This window comes from Lepidochelys olivacea, assembly GCF_965140295.1.
Source record: "Lepidochelys olivacea isolate rLepOli2 genome assembly, chromosome: 10".
Taxonomy (NCBI): Eukaryota; Metazoa; Chordata; order Testudines; family Cheloniidae; genus Lepidochelys; species Lepidochelys olivacea.
Window position 1 is genome coordinate 21,103,710 of NC_140420.1, and position 17,160 is coordinate 21,120,869.

The following is a 17,160-nucleotide window of genomic DNA, read 5'->3' on the forward strand; positions in this document are numbered from 1 at the left end:
CATTCCTTTAGGATGTTTTTTGATGAAAGGTGGGATATTGGAAAGGGAGCTGGAAAAAATATTGGGAAAGTCTGAAGGCAATTCTAAAACCAAGACCCTGGCTCATATCAGCCAGGCCTTCAGATGTGCTACTTGATTTTCATATGCTCAAACCTGAGGGTGCAAATTTACGGCCTAATTGTTCGAGGTGCTGAGTGCTCTCTCTGCCATTAGTTTCAGTGGGAGCTGAGGGTGCATTCAATAGCAGCTGAAACAGAGCTTTCTCAGGAGCTGGTTCAAGACTGTGGACGAGCCAGGACATCACCACCTTCTACTCCAAATGCAAGGAACATTTCCTCAACCTGCCTTCTCCAGTGTGTATATTTCTTTTAAACCAAAGCAAACCCTACCCTACCACTACCAAACACTATGCTGCACAAACAGTTCTGTGTTGTGAATGAGAATAATAAGGATGAGCGAGAACAAACAACACATGACTGATGTTAGTCGTGTAGCTGAATACACTGCTGAAAGGTACTCTGACATTATGGTGATGAGGGCAGAATAGAACAGAGCCTCGTGTTACAGGGCTTTGAGAGGGTGCTTTTGAATGTTTGGCCCTGTATTTAGCAATTACTCATAAACCCAATCCTGCAGTCTTTACTCCAGTTTGTACTGGATTATAGGGGCTTCTCGATTGCACTCAAAGTATTTTTCAGTGCAAAGCTTACTTTATTTCATGGGTGATAGGAACAAAAAAAAACCAGTAAGAAGCAATAAGCATTTAACCAAAAAATAATGCAGTCTGCTGGCTCCCACAAAGATTCGCATTTCACAGCATATCTTGACAAAGGCTAGTTATAATATTTATGGTAGAATCACTGGCCGAATTAAAGTAATTTAATGTAACGTAATTTGGAACAATTATCACTTACTGTATGCTAGGTAGCTGGTACAAATGCTAATGTGCTGCTGTTCCAATGGCAGGAGCAACTCTATCTGTCACCATTGTACTCTATCGGCAGGTTCTTAATTAATATGCATGTTTGGACACTGCTCAAAAATGCCATTATTACACAAGTGGAGTTTCAAGAACATGCACAATTCAACTTTGTAGCCAGTTTTCTGTAGCTAAGGGGGCATCAGTTTTGTGAGGAGCTGAGTGCCTTCTGCAGGGGCTAGCTGCACCCTCTCAATGCCTATTGAAATCAATTGCTTAAGACCTTTGGTCAGGCCCCAAATCTGTACAAAAACTGATGTTTAGGTTGACTATGCCTGAGATAGAGAAAAGCATTGTTCTTTTTACTCTAATTGCAGTTTGAAAGTTTTCCTCAGTTAATAATTAATAGATTTAATTTGGATTTGTTTAAGCACTAACAAATTGGGCTCCTGGTGTGTGTCTTAAATGACAATTTTAGCCCTAATGATTTTTCCTGAGCCAGCTGTACATCTTTATTACTAGAAGTGAAACAGAACATATTAAACTCTATAGTCACAGTGCAGTTGATTAGCATGTAAAGAGATTGCCTGGAAGTAAAAAGCTGAAATGAGCAGTAGGCAGAGCCGTCAGCTTGTACACACGTAAGTTTGCCAACATCCCCAGTATAAAACAAATGACTCGTTATGTAATACTATGTGTTGTGCCTGGATTCTGACACACTGTGATTCATCTCCTAGTTTACTAAAATAGCAAAAATATGAGTAAGTGTGTCAAATGTTGGAATTAAAATTTTCAAAAAAGCCTACAAAATTCACAACTTCCATCATCCCTGTTGGATGGGTAAAAGATCTTTTTCCATAAATGACTATCCAACTTCTTCATGTCCTTTACTGTTATTAAATTAGCATCAGGCTCCCACTGCCTACAGGAAAGCACTTTATAAAGACATCATGAATAGTTAAGGTCAATCTTTAATACAACAAACTTGCTCCCCAACTGCTTTCTTTGCTGTATGATTACCCAGTTATTTACTGAATTCTGATTTCACTGTAGAAGGGAAAAAACAGCACCACTCACAGCACTGCAATGGCGTATATATCAAGATCTACAGTAAATGGAGTAAAGAGAATTTTCCGTTATCAACACTCAAATTTGAGGGTGGATTCTGGGCCACATTTGGACATTTTTCCATATACAATTGCTGACCACAAATTAAATATTCCTTTTTAAGTTTGCACTCGTTCATCTTAAAATAGGAAAGAAAAAAACAAGTCAAAGGTGGAACACTCTAATGTTGTTGTTACCTGGATTGCATCTTTAATGAATAGCTTCCTGCAGTTAGCACAGAGAGGTCTTTCATCCTCCCAAGTAAAACTGTGAAGTATGTTTGGCTATAACTGTCATTAGGAAAGCATGAAGAATCCCTAATTCTGCCACTCAGAAATAAAATTGCAAGCGTCCCACAGAGAGGTGTCATCCATGACAAGACTTTTACTGTGCAGAGACCTACCGCTGATCCAGTTCACAAGTACTATAAAGCCTTATTACAGAGACATACTTAAGATTGGTTCATTACATATGATTTAGAACCTGGAGACTGCCAATGAAACACCCATAAAGAAACCAAATTATCTAAGGGAAAGGTACTGGGTAAGCTGCAATGAAAGTGGTTTGTAAGGTAGTGGTTTATAAGGCAAAAGTGAAATGTAAGTGATCGTAAAGTACATGTAAGCACAGTCTGGGAATTCTGATTCTGAAGCAGATACTGTGTATTTAGTTTAAATTATGCTAGTGTGAAAAAGATTTTGGACATAAATCATTAATAAGTCTTCTAGGCTTTGGCTTATAAAACCTTTGCCTGCTTTTTTGTGTTTTGTCTAATTTTAATTGTTCTCTGTTATATAACTGTTCCCTGTGGTCTATACAAATCAGGTTCAACTTGAAGTCAAATTGTATCTTGTCAGAGTAGAGATATGACCAAGAATGAATAGCCCATAAGACTATGATCGTTCCCCAGTTCTGGAACTCCTCTATTAATTATTATTTATTTATTTTAAGGAAGAGGGGAACATATGTAAGGGAAAGATTAGGGATTCTGTGAAGTCCGTGTGAATCTTTTCATTGAATTCAATGGGAATTGGAGGGAATCCTTAATGTAAATGTTATCTTACAAAAAGAGTTAAGGATGGTCAAGGTTATTTCCTTACAATAAAGCATACACTGGAAAATAAGGAAATGATAAATTAAGGTAACATCCACATGCCATGTAAGACCTATATCCAGGTACTGGCACACTGCCGTCAGATGTTCCACCACATCAACACGCTTCCTAACACCCATTTTTAGTTCTCTTTGTTGACCTGAATTTGATGGGTTAGTTGTTATGGCTCGCCACTGATCGCATCTGACCAGAAGATTTATAGGTTCTTATCCAATTCAGACTATAGAGTTCAAGAACTCAGAGAGTTCTATATCAGGAGAGGATTCTCGGGGTGCTTGGCAAGACCCAGTACACTGAGGACAATACCAAATTGATACAACCTTTATTGAAATTAACATAAAAATAAGAAATGCAATGAAACTTATAACTGTAAAAGAATTCCAAAACTCCTGGTGGTACCATTTCTCTTATACCTTAACCTAACATACTGGATCCTCAAGGAAGGGTGTGAGTAATAGGAGGTGAAGGACCAGCTTCACTCCTGGTGTGCCCAATTAAGCAATGGTTCAGGCTTCCCCAATGGTTAGGAATGTTGAGTAGTTATACTGTACTGCGCAAGCTGAGCTGATAGATAGAATAGAAAGATAGAGCTTAGAACTTAGAAGAGCTTAGAACTTAGCAGAACCGAACCAAACTACTAAGAGCTCTCTTAGAAGATATTTTATAGAATCCTGACCTATGTAATTCAGGCATAACCTACTATACCCAAATCTTATTTCCATACCCTAAGAAATCTATGGATACCCTTCTCCTATAGGTTAGTGGATTATGACACTTACTTTCTAAATATATTAATAAGGATTATCCCATTCCAAAACTGCCAACCTAGGCTCTCTTGATGACCTCCAAGTTGTGGTGTACCCTGTGGTTACCAACCGGTTGTAGAAGCCGGATAAACCTGTGATGTGATGTGGGTATGTCCTCCCTTTGGTTCCCCAAAGTTCAGGGACCATTTTTATCTGTGCCAAAGGTTGCCAGCTTTTATGCTGACATATTCTTAACTGATTATACTTTTTGCTATATAGCAGATCTTACCGGATCTTACAGGTCGGTAGGGTTCTTGCGTTTCAGCAAAACTTATTATCAGGAAACGCATACCTCAACACATCCTAAATTCCAAGGAATTAATACTGATAAAATACAAGAATAAAATGGATTAATTTCAGAAAAAGAAACACATTAATTGATACTGATGGCTGGATTAGTAGGAAATAATAGCTAGCAAAATAATCCTATGGGCTATATCTTAACGTCAAAGAACTGAAAATTTCATTGAAATACAATTTTAACTCTGACCTCTCAATGATACATTATTTAATAATCAATTACAACAGTCTTAAATGACAGTCTTTGCATCTACACACACCAGACAACAGTCAAAGATAGAGAATATATAATGAACATTTCTAACCTTTTCACAATGTTCAGATAAATCAGCCACACAAAACATGCTACTAATCCAGTTGCACTCAAATATTATTGAAATGTACACATTTTCATACTTTCATAAATGAACAGACTTCAGTGCAAAGGACCATACGACAAGACAAACAAGGGGAGGAAGAGGAGTTGTTATTTCGGAGTTGGGGAACTGAGCCACAATGAGAGAAGTGAATTGTCCAAGGTCACACAGGAAGTCTGTTGTACAGTCAGGCACTAAACTCATATTTTCTGGCTCCCAATCAAGTACCTTAACCACCAGTTCATTCTCCTCTCTGAGGAATATCTAGTGATTAAAGGCAAGACAAAACAAATCAGTATGAGCAATTGCCAGAAAGACTGATCTTTCTCCTGAGCTCTGTGAAACTCTGCCAGCATAGGTGATGCACAGAAGCAAATGTGGGAGAAAATAATTCCAGAGGAGGGCATTCTCCCTCTCTCTATCAAACTTGCAACTGATTCACTGTTAAATGGAAAGAGAAGGCGCACATTCCACATGTTTCCCCACTCCTTTCTTGCTGCCCAAGGAAGGACTTAATTGTTCTAGGAAAACTGCTATTTTTTATCTATATGACAAATACATATCACGTAGCCTACCAATGTAGGGATGAAACACTTAGGAAAAGTGGAGCTGTTGAAAAGTTTCTGATAAATATCTAGTCCAGAAGTAGCTGGTTTTTGTTTTCTTTTGATTTTTTAAAAGCATTTTCATATCTGGTTCTTTTATTCTCAAAAGACAAATCTCAAAGGTTTAATTGCAATAGAAATTGTTTTAAAGCCTTTGTGTTTCATCTATATAGCTTCTAGTGCTGTTAAGTATGTTTGAATACAAATCTTTGTTTGGATGCTGATGTCAAGAAATCTCATACTGCAATTGGTGAAATCAAGATCTGACATAGTCCCAGTCCCATGCATCTTCAGCAAGATTTCTTTCTCTCACTAGCATTATTATTATTTATAAAGCATCAACTTTGTGCTAGGTTCTGCACTAAACAAATAAAGCCAGTCCTCTGCCCAATGATTTTACAATCTACAAAGAAGTCTCTCCCAACATTATTTAATAAAGCCATAAAAGTCTCACTTTATATTGATAAGCATATTCACCAACGAACAATTTTGATCTGTTACTCTTTGATGATAACACTTTTGATTTATTGTGATCATTATATCGTGCTGTACATTTTGAAAGCCCCTACGAGACAGTAGTGAATTTTTAATAAAACTATAATTTATCTAGTTTAATCATCGCAATATTTAGGATCATAAGGGAATGTGAAAAAGATTCTTTCTTTACATCCTTAAAGAGCCATTTTGGTTTTTGTGAAGCAAATGGTGCTGTTTTCCATTAAAATAAATGGAAATCCCTCTGACTGGACTGAAGCGTGATCATTATATTCCACTAACTATAAACAAAGGTTGAAGCTGAATGGTGATTATTCTCCCACTACACATGGATTATTTCAGCTCATACTACAGTGTGAATTAATTTAAGATCATTGTCAGAGTAGATTTACCTTAGCATTTACATACTTCATAGTAAGGGCATGAAAAAGATCTTTAAGACCAGGTTCTTTTTTTGAGTGATTGTCCCTATGTGTAGTACACATCAGTTTGTGCATTTTTGGAATCCCACTCCAGTGGAGGGGGGGGGAGAGCTGTTGCTGACCCTCACTATCTCCCCCCACCCCCTTAGCCTTTTAACAGTCGCAGTGGAGTATGCCAAAAGATCCCCGGCTTCAAAAAACTGCATAAAGTGCCACAAACTTTTCCTAGTCATGGACTTTCTCAACACCTGTCCGTACTGCCTGGGAAAACCCATGTCCTTCTCCGGGTGCACTATCTGCAGGTCGTTCCTGGGCAGAACTAAGCAGTCTGAGGAGTTTTGGCTTTCAAATTACTCATGGAGGAAGCCATGAAAGTGGGAGCAACCTCTGACCCTATATGTTGGCCTGAAGAAGGAAAGTGTGTAGCCCCTCTTCTTCAGTCCCAGGGTGGCTCTAAGATCTCTCTTTCCTTCTCTTCCCACCAAGCCCCCCTGGCAGGCCCGCCGACTGTGGGGGCAAAGGGGATAGCAACGGCATCTGGGAGCCCCAGGCCCTTTTAAATCACCCGAGCGGGCTGCAGGGCGCCTAGGTGCGCAAGACCACTCTCGGCCCTGCGCTTTGGGGGCCCCCGCAACCTGCATGGGCTGTCCCCGAAGTGACAGATTCATCACTTCTGCCCTGGGCCCCGCCCCCTGCCAGGGATAGCCCTGGCCCTGGGGCCCAGAATTTCTGTCAGCGGGCCTGGCTCCAAGAGACTCTGGAGACCAGCTCCAGGGCAGATGGGGAAGGGAGACATATGTGCTCCCACAAGGACAAAAGGGAAGGTTCCCAGTCCAAGCCCTCTAAAAAGAGGCAGAAGTCCCCATCCCATACCAAGTGATTGTGAGCTTTGTGCTTCACAATGGGACCCTCTGGTACCAGGAAGGAATGGACTCGAATTTCTTAGAGAGGAAAAAACACTGCACCCTCGGACGACTGCTTCGTTACCAAAACCGTTGTCAGTACTGCTGGATAAGTGCCCTCTACTTCAGCAACCCAAATTGTAGAGACATCTCCATTGACTCTGGCTTATTTCCCATGTCTGAAAGACTTTCTGTTGCTCCCAGAACTGGAGTCACTACCCCTCTTCAGACCTCAATATACAGCACTGGGACATTAGTCAGTACCAATAGCTCTAAAGTACCCCTTTCTGTGCCTGTCTACAAATAGGGGTCAAGCTAGACTGGTACCATCAAGGAGTAGAGGCAGGTGATAACCACCTCTTCTGGTACCAACCATCTGCTGGATCTGGGCTCAAAAGTCAGAAAAGGACTATGACAAACACCCATCCCCAGACTGTGCCCCGAGACAGGATTGAGCCCAGACAGAACTTTGGGAGTCTCCAGGATATCTCACTACCTTCATAAAGATAATACGCCCCCATGCCCACTGGTACCCAGCACCCTGTGGCCCAATACTAGGGGTTACAAGATACTGCAGGATTAGTATTGGGGCCTGGAAGATCTGTGAGACTACTGCCCAATATACCCACCTTGTGACTCAAGGAACCCAAGGAGACCTAGAGCCCCCAGAGTAGAGCAGGAACTTCCTTAGCTTCTTAAGAGGCACAACTTCAGCAGCATGAGGAAGAAGAGCAAAAAGAACATGAGGAATCCTCTTCTTCCCCAGATGAAGCAGTGATTCCAGCTTCTCTGAGCCCTGATGATCATAAGTCTTTCCAGGACTTACTCTAGAGGGTGGCAGAATCACTTCAAATCCCCTGGAAGAGGTCCAGGAAGCACCACACAAACTTCTGAAGATCTTGCATAGCTTGGGTTCAAGCGATTTCCTATTGATGAGGACATCCTCAACTCTGCCAGTGTTCTTTGGCAGACACTCACCATGATCTCACCAGGATCCAAGCAGGCTGAAAAGACGTGTTTCATACCTGCAAAAGAGTCAGAATGTCTATTCTCTCACCCACCTCCCAACTCATTAGTAGTGTCAGTGGCCACCAAGTCAGAGACAAGAAAGGTGTACACTGCATGATAAAGAAGCAAAGACCTTTAACTTCCTTGGAAGAAAAGTGTATTCCTCAGTTTTGAGTCTCAAGCTGGCCACCTCTGATGGCCAAGTATGATTTTACTACGTACAGTAAGTTGACAAACTTTGCCAATAAGGTGCCTCAGGACATAAGATATCAGTTCCAGGTCCCGATTGACAAAGGAAAGCTGATAATGAGATCAGCACTTCAGACTCTCTTAGACATGGCAGACCCAGTAGTGAGGTCCATGGTAACTGCTGTGGTGATGAGACACTTATTATGGCTCTCCTCCTTAGGAATCCCAAATTCAAATCATGGTGGCAGACTTTCCATTAGAGTGTGATGCTCTGTTCAGTGCAAAGATGGATGAGTCTCTTCACTTGTTGAAAGACTCTTAAGCCTCACTTTGATCACTGGGTATTTCCACACCTGCAACCAACAGAAAAACCCAGTCAGCCCCAATTCAGACAACAAGCAACATCCACCAGTGGCACTACAAATCACCACACAAGCATGAAAGGATGCATAGAAAGGGTGCCCAAGATCAACCATTTTTTTTGCTTCCCATCCACCACCACCACCTTTGAAACTGATGTTTTGACAGGACCTCTGAAAGTCATGCACCAACTGTCCCTCTGGATCTGCACAACCTTTCCCCTCCCTTTGGAGACTGACTTTCCCATAACCTATCTCCCTGGACAGAAACCACAATGGTCAGATGGGTTCTAGAGGTTGTCTTCTCAATGCACAATATCCAGTTCTCTCTTTCTCCCTAACACCCACCCCACAGCCCAGTCCTCGTCCTCACAAGAACATTCTTCTTCTAACAGGAGCTTTTTCACTACTACAGTACTACGACTTTTACCACTAATAATAATTTATTTCAAACCCAGCAGTTATGGGATGACAGTGCTGGTTCAGTTTCAGGGGAAAAATGGCCTAGCCTAAATAGCTGCCTAAAACTTAAACCAAAGTTTTCAAGCCACAGGAAATTAGTATTTAACTTTCCTTCATTTTCATATCCTTCTCCATGCTCCCTTTTTGCCGAAGATCTGAAGTGGAAGTGTTATCAGACAGAGTGGTAATATATGAAGCACACAAGCTATTTTAACCCAGAAGTGCCTTTGAGACTATCTCCATATTGATCTTCCCAGATGAAAAGTTGCCCTCTTATAGGAACTTTTTACCAACATTCCTTTCTGTGGGCCAGCCATCTAAATTTGGCAGATGGGAAACTGCAGCCATACAGTGGTCATCTTGGAACTGGAAATTGCTTGTTGCAGCTCCCTCTGCTGGCTGGTAAGTGCTCTCAACTTCTGCCACATTTCTTTCTAGTTTCCCTTTCTCGTTCTGGAGAGGATGACATTCTTATACACTGACAGAGTAGCCTATTTCTGATCTAAATGGAACCTGGAGGATACTGGAAAATTGAGATTCTAGAGCAGGAATCTCCTGATCAGATACTTCTGGATGCTTTTCTAAATCAAACCTTGCTTTATTATCTGTTTATTACAGATAGCACATAATTAATGCGGAATGGTGAGCATGCAGCTCATGTGATGCTTTTATTGCAGGTCAGAGATCTAGGAATGGGGTTTAGTAGGAGAAGGATGGAAATAAAAACAAAATTAACAAACATCTTTAGAAGAGCTTTCATTGAAGTGTTTAAAATCCTTGCAAGCGTAACACCAACCCACACAGGAGTGTTGGCAGTGGGGATCAAACCTGGGACCGCTGGAGCTAAATGCATGAGCTTCTGTGGCATGATCTAACAGATATATGTCTCTTAGTCTAGGTTGTAGCAGGCTCATCAATCTATAGCTGGTCTAGCCATCACTAGAGGGGGACGAAGTGCCACTCTGAGCAAGCAGGGGTTACACAAGCATTTTCCACCCATTCTTTTCTTAGCATCTGTTCCTGCCTAATTGGCTTGTTGTCATGGTTGTTAGTTGGCTTCACAAATGGACAGGCCTGTTTATTTCTGTTCATTTTTAAAGAAGTGAGTATTTTATAGACTTGCTTTTTGAAAAAAAATGTTGAGTGACTCTTGCTTTAATAAAGGTAAGAGTGCTAGTTAGTACTGTAAAATGTCCTTCATGACTAGTAAGGGGATTTCTCTGGCATATGTGAAAAATATACAATGTGGCAGATATTAATGGGCTTGATTCTGCTCTTAAGGAAGTCATTGAGAGTTCTGCCAGTGACTTCACAGGGTGCGGGGTCAGGACCACAGTTGAAGTGTCAGAGCTCTAATAAGCAATATCAGTTTGTTCGGTCCAGGAGATTTGTTTTTCCATTAACTTGTCTCTGCAGACCCAGCCTTCTCCAGACAGTTTCTGAGGTTAATCTCATATCATGGTTGTGTTTCCTATTTTTCTTTGTCATTGTTTTTCTGAGCCACAGTCTCATGGAAGGAAATTGCTTTTTTACCATATCAGAGGAATTATTGGCTACCAGGGTGTTTTATGTTTTATTCATGAGTGCTTGATATAAAACTTTCCACAGAATGGGTTAAAAGAGAGAGGCTTGCTCAAAGGATCCCATGTGGGCTGGCAGCAACAGCCACACCCTGATGGTTGTTAAATGGAGTTGTGTTAAGTACTCTCTTGTGTGAATGGAGAGGCTCAGATAACGGAGCTCCAGTAGACATTGGTTATAGTTGAAACTGTGTGAAGAGTTCCTTCATGTTGCAAAACGGCTGGACAAAAGGCGGGTTAAATACCAGGGCCTAGATGAACTAGCCCAGTGATTCCCAGACCTCAGTGGTTCAGGAGCCAAATTAGTGATCAACGTTACCCAAAAGAGCCACAGTAGTGTGAATTCATTGGTTCATTTACTATATATTCATATTTAAACAGTATGACAGGGAAATATTTAGTTTACACGTATATATATTATTCTCACAGCAAAATGACTGACAAGTATTATTATTTTATCAACTACAATTGGTTAATAGCATAGTAAAAACATCCTGATTGGTTAATAATTAAATCACACAGTGTTTTGCTATCATGTGCTGCAAAGAGCTGCAGGAGACATGTTAAAGAGCCACTTGCAGCTCGGGTGCCTCAGTATGAGTATCACTGAACTAGCCTATGATCAGGATCGGGATCACAGGAACAAAGAGTGTGCTGAAAGGAGACAAAGACCAAAAGTCAGAGTCTCTAGTACAGGGCTGCACACACTAGCTCAGTGGTCTCCAAACTTTTCAGGGTCACCTCAGGGTCACCAGCCAGGGCCGGGAACAGAGCTGCGGCCAGGGGCCCAGGCTGGGGGCATGACCAGGCCAGGTGCAGGGCTGCAGTCAGGGCTGAGGCTGGGGGTGAAGCCAGGACCAGGGCCAGATCAGAACTGTGAGTGGAGCGGAACTGGGTTTTGCTCCCTCCCTGCCCCTCCCTGGGGGCTGGCCCAGGCCCCACCTCGCCCCCCAAATGTTCCTCTGTGCCCCGCTGGAGGGCACACCCCTCAAATTTGCGGATCTCTGCACTCTGCTTCTTGGCTTGGGTATCTGCAGCTGGACGCTGTGAAGCCATGCTGCTATTTTGGACATCTCTGTTCAAGGTAAACAAGACTTGTGTAAATACCATAAATAAATAAATGAGACTAGGAAATCCTGGGTCTCTGTCATTAACTTCTTCTCCAACAAGAAACTGACCTGCTGCAAAGCTGCCAAAACTGTGTTCCTGCTCTGGCAGAGGAACCACACAATGTTAAAAGCTAATGAATAAATGGCTTTTTAGAGTGAGTGGCATGAAATATACAAACATAACTTGTAAAAGAAATAATTCAGGCAGAAAAAAGTTGTTCACTCACCAGTTATACAATTAGAGCATACAGGCCACTGGCATAAATAAATGAAACCAATTTACATATGTACATAAAAGACTAGTGTGATACTTAATTTGTAAAGTGGTATAATGTACTACAGAGGCTTTTTAGTATAAAAGAAAAGCATCAGAGACAATTCTGAAGCACATAAAACTGACTGATTGTGTATAATGCTACCCCAAAAGGAGCCACCTGAGAAAATGAGGCTACAGTAAATGGTATTCTAAAAAATATTAGAGTAGCATAGTAGAAAAAAGCTTTTTGTGTAGTTAGCCTAGTGTTTACAAAAGGGCTCATGCTCTAAACAGAGCTGTAGCATATTTTGAAGTGGCTAAAACTGTAATTTCATTGTGTGCCAAAAAAGTAATTTTTTAATTTTAGGTGCATTAAGAAACCTTGGTGAAATTGTATTTAGAAGGTGAACTGTACTTGCATAATGTTCTACGCTGCATGAAGCAAAGCAGACTTTTCTTCAGAATCAGGCATACGTACCTTTATATTCCAACTGCTTTTCTCCGTGAAGAACTATATTTATTATAGCCAGTAGAAAGTACTTTTCACCTACCATTTGTATTTGCATTCCTAAATGTTCTACTTACAGAATTCCAGGGTATTTATCATATACATCTAAAACAACAGTATTTACTAATGGAGCTATGTGAAAATGTATTCTCATTGTGTATGATGCCAGCACAAATTGATTTTTTCCTGGATGAATGAAAACATTATTTAGTGGTTTCCTCTGGAAATTCTTGCATTTTCATTTTTGTGAAATAGCAGTTTTTGCAGGAATGAACTTGCTTTTCATTTTAGCAAGTGACCCAGTTCCATTTCCATCACCATGAAAAGCTGCTTTCCAGTAGCAAAAGTGGCTGCACTAAATAATTGCTTGATAAAAATTACAAAATTCAAACATCTTGCAAAATTGAAGACCACATGGTGAAAATACCATGCAACGTGCAAAGAAAAAATATACTAGCCAAAGTTTTCTATAAATATTTATTATGGCTGTGAACGTGTTGTGAAGAACACATCTGTTGTTACACAGAGTTCTCTGTGTTAGTTCTATGGTCATATTATTGAGAGCTCTACCTTTAAAGTAATACAAACCTACTAATACCCAGCCTGCACTAAGTCAATTTATTAAAACAAAAGAATATTAACTAAAAACCTGAGTGAGGACAAAGAGGAGGTAGTGTTGACAGGGAAAAAATATGGAGACCATTAGCATACTGGGTTAGATCCTGATCTATTAAGGCCCCAATTCAGGAAAGAACCTAAACACATCCCTAAGTTTATCCCTATTGAGAAAAGTGCTTAAACACAAGCTGACCTTTAAGTATATGCATAAATGCTTTTCTGAATAAGGAATCCTTCAAGAAGCATGTCAATGTGATTTTGTTCCAGAATAAGGTTGCCAATTTTGGTTGGATGTATTCCTGGAGGTTTCAGCACAGGACATAATCTTTTATTAATGGTTAATTTTTAATTCCTGGAGACTCCAGAACAACCCTGGAGGATTGGCAACCCTATTCCAGAAGCCTCTGGCTGGTAGAGTGGCCGTTGAGAGTTGTTACCTGACTGTGTGAGTTAGAGCAGCACTGAGGCTGCTCTAATATGTGCTAGGGCCACCCTTGCTTTGGCCAGCCCCATAATCAGTGTGTGTGTGGGGGGGAGGGGCGTGGCTGGATAAATGGTGATCTAAAACTCTCCCATTCCCATTTTTACTGAGTAGAGCTTGGTAAATTTGGTTGAAAATTTCAACCACTATTCTTAAGAACCAGGGTAGACCAAAAGGACTTTGCTGCTCTGATGGAGGAAAGAGATGGTGGCACCTAGTCCAGCAAAGGAATAAAAGAAACCCTTTGGGTCTTTTTACCCAAGACCAGAAGCCACTATGATTAGATAGAACCAGGAGTAAATATGCTGGTTTTCTGATTTGGGTTACAAACTACCTGTTTGGATCAACTAATCTAGAAATAGTCATGTCTAGATGACTGAAAAGGCATTCTAGACAGAACCAAGATAAAGATAAGCATTACAGCAGACTGCTTGGCCTATGTATGCAGAATTCCTGAACTGAAGAAAACAGTGGATTGATTTGATTCAACCAGTCTGTTGTCCAATCTGCAAATTGCCTTAAGCAAAACCACTAGAATAGCGTCTGCATTTGGGGTTCTTCAACTGAACAAAGTTTAAATTTCTAAAACTTTCAGTTCTTATAAAATACAAGAATCAGCATTGAGAAAACTCAAGGTTAATCAACATCAGACTTATCAAAGTTAATATTATGCTGATATATGAGATCAGCCAAAGGCAATATTTAAATCACAGCTGTGAAAGACCAAAGGCTGAGCTCTGGGAGACCCTGAAATGCTGCCTACAAAACAAAAAATAATCTATGAAAACCACAAGTAGTCAAGGTGCAAGCAGACAGTATAATATACACGTGAGAGGAAAATTCTGATAAATAGAACCCCAATGGTCTCTTTGGGGAATGTCCATAATTAGGCTTGAAGAAGGATTTGATTTAAATAATTAGCCAGCAGTAAATGTCAATTTCACTTGACACAGAAAACAACATTTAAAAAAAAATCTATGGACAGTAATCAGTGAGTACAGCATCCCCTGCACCTACTGCCTACAAGGATCCAGGATCCTGGGCCCTTGGCTGGTCAGGGAGCCCCCTGCAGCCTTGTGTCATCGACCCCATAGCCCCGCAAGGAGACCCCAGCTGCCCTGCTTCTGACTCTGTTCACTATCTGGAAGTGCTGGCAGGGGAGGGTGGAGGGGGAGGCGTGCTCTGGGCAGGAGTCTCCGCTCTGCCGGCCTGGAGTGCAACCTCCCCCACACCTAGCTCCTGTGGGGATCTGGTACTTTGGGCCCCCTCACTTGCACAGTGAGCGCACTGCTGCCTTGCTGTCACTGAGCCCTGCTTATTCACTTACCATAGAGCTTTCCAAAAAGCCAGCAATTAACATCCTTGCAGTGACAAAAATAAATCAATAAATACTATTCTCTTCAAATTCTCTGTTCTGCAGTGCAATGGGCGGGGGGGTCACCTCAGTTTGGATTCAAGGGGTGTTGTGAGTGTTTGGCCAAACTTGGGAAAACTTTGTGTCAATCAAGAAGGGACTCCGCAATGTACATGTAATGCTTAGTAAAGGACTTTGTAGAAAAGTATCCACTTCTACTGCACATTCCATATATTGCTTTTCTTTTGCATATAGCCATTGGTCATGCAATCAAACTGATGTGTTCCATTATGTCTACAACTTTGTGGTACATAGTCTCGTGATATTTATACATGCCAACAGGCAAAGCTGAGCAATTTTTAAAGCGTGTGAAAGTGAAAAGTGTGAGCCAACAGGTTTTCATATGCCACCTCATGTTGTGCCATCGTTCTGGTTTGAGGCAGCAAAATTCATTCATGCATATGGGGACAATGTGACCGACTTTAAAGAAGAAGATGCAGTCACCTCAAAGAAGGCAATGAAACTATGCTGGATAATCTAGGATGATGGAAACCAGTGAGAACTGTATTGCAAGTTATCTTTGTATTTTTGGGAAAAATCCATCAGGTTCATTTGCAAATGGAAATGCCCCCAATACAGTGCATTGATACACTGCTTAACTGCAATTTACAAGTTGCTGATGATGTACATAATACCTTAAAAGAAGTGGAACTCAATTCAATGGACTCCAAAAGACAATCCCTTTAAATTGCAGTGCATGTTTTTGCATCAGAATTTCAAAGCAAACTGAAGGCAACCACATCCCACAATGAACCCGCAGACTCTATGTATCAGGATCGCTTTCTGCTAACTGTAAAATGTTTGATTTATTTGTCAAGGCTCAGATGTCACACAGTTTTAGTGACTATGAAACTACGGTGTGTAATTTCCCTTGCAAGGCAAAGGAGTTCAAGCATGATTTTGACTTGTACATGATGCATGAAGTGCCCTGTGATGATAGCATATCAGCACTTGAATTTTGGAGAAGTGAAAACCCAGTCATTGCCTGTCATGTCCAGTGTGGCATTATGTACACTGGTAGTGCCAGAAACTTCAGTATCTCTGGAAAGATCACAAACTCAGGCCTGGTCTACTCTATGGGGTTAGGTCAAATTTAGCCGCGTTAGGTTGATTTTAAAATGAATGCGTCCACACAACCAACCCTGTTCCGTTGACTGAAAGGGCTCTTAAAATCGACTTCTGTAGTCCTTCCCGGCAAGGGGAGTAGCGCTAAAATTGACCTTGCTGAGTCGAATTTGGGGTAGTGCGGACACAAATCGATGGTGTTGGCCTCCCGGAGCTATACCAGAGTGCTCCATTGTGACTGCTCTGGACAGCACTTTGAACTCCGATGCACTAGCCAGGTACACAGGAAAAGCCCTGGGAACTTTTGAATTTCATTTTCTGTTTGGTCAGCGTGGCAAACTCAGCAGCACAGGTGACCATGCAGTCCCCCCAAACGAGCTCCAGCATGGACTGAAAGGGAGACACTGGATCTGATTGCGGTATGGGGAGAACCATCTGTGTAGGCAGATAAAAAAGAAGAAATGCAAATACATTTGCCAAAATCTCACAGGGCATGTTGGAGAAAGGCTACAACAGGGACACACAGCAGTGCCGCGTGAAAGTTAAGGAGCTGAGGCAAGCCTACCAAAAGACAAAGGAGGCAAATGGTCGCTCCGGGTCAGAGCCCCATACATTCCACTTCTGTGATCAGCTGCATGACATTCAAGAAGGGGATTTACTACTATCCGTGGACACCTGCAAGGGGGAGTCTCATGAAACAGGGAGGAAGATTTTGTGGAAGAGGAGGAGGAGGAGAATGCGCAGAAGGCAAGCGGTGAATCCGTTCTCCCCAGCAGCCAGGACCTTTTCATCACCCTGGAGCCAATACCCTCCCAAGGAGGGATCCCCGACCCTGAAGCTGGAGAAGGCACCTCTGGTGAGTGCAGTACAGGGTTTAAAAGCAATAGTGTTTAATGTTTGATTTGCCCTGAAGAATTGGGATGCATTCGCCGCCAGTATAGCTACTGGAAAAGTCTGTTCACATGCCTGGGGATGGAGCGGGAATCCTCCAGGGACATCTCCATGAAGTACTCTGAAAGTAGTCTGGAATCATTACAGCACAAAGCATGGCAGTGAATGGTCCTGGGTTTTGGTTGCATTCAAGC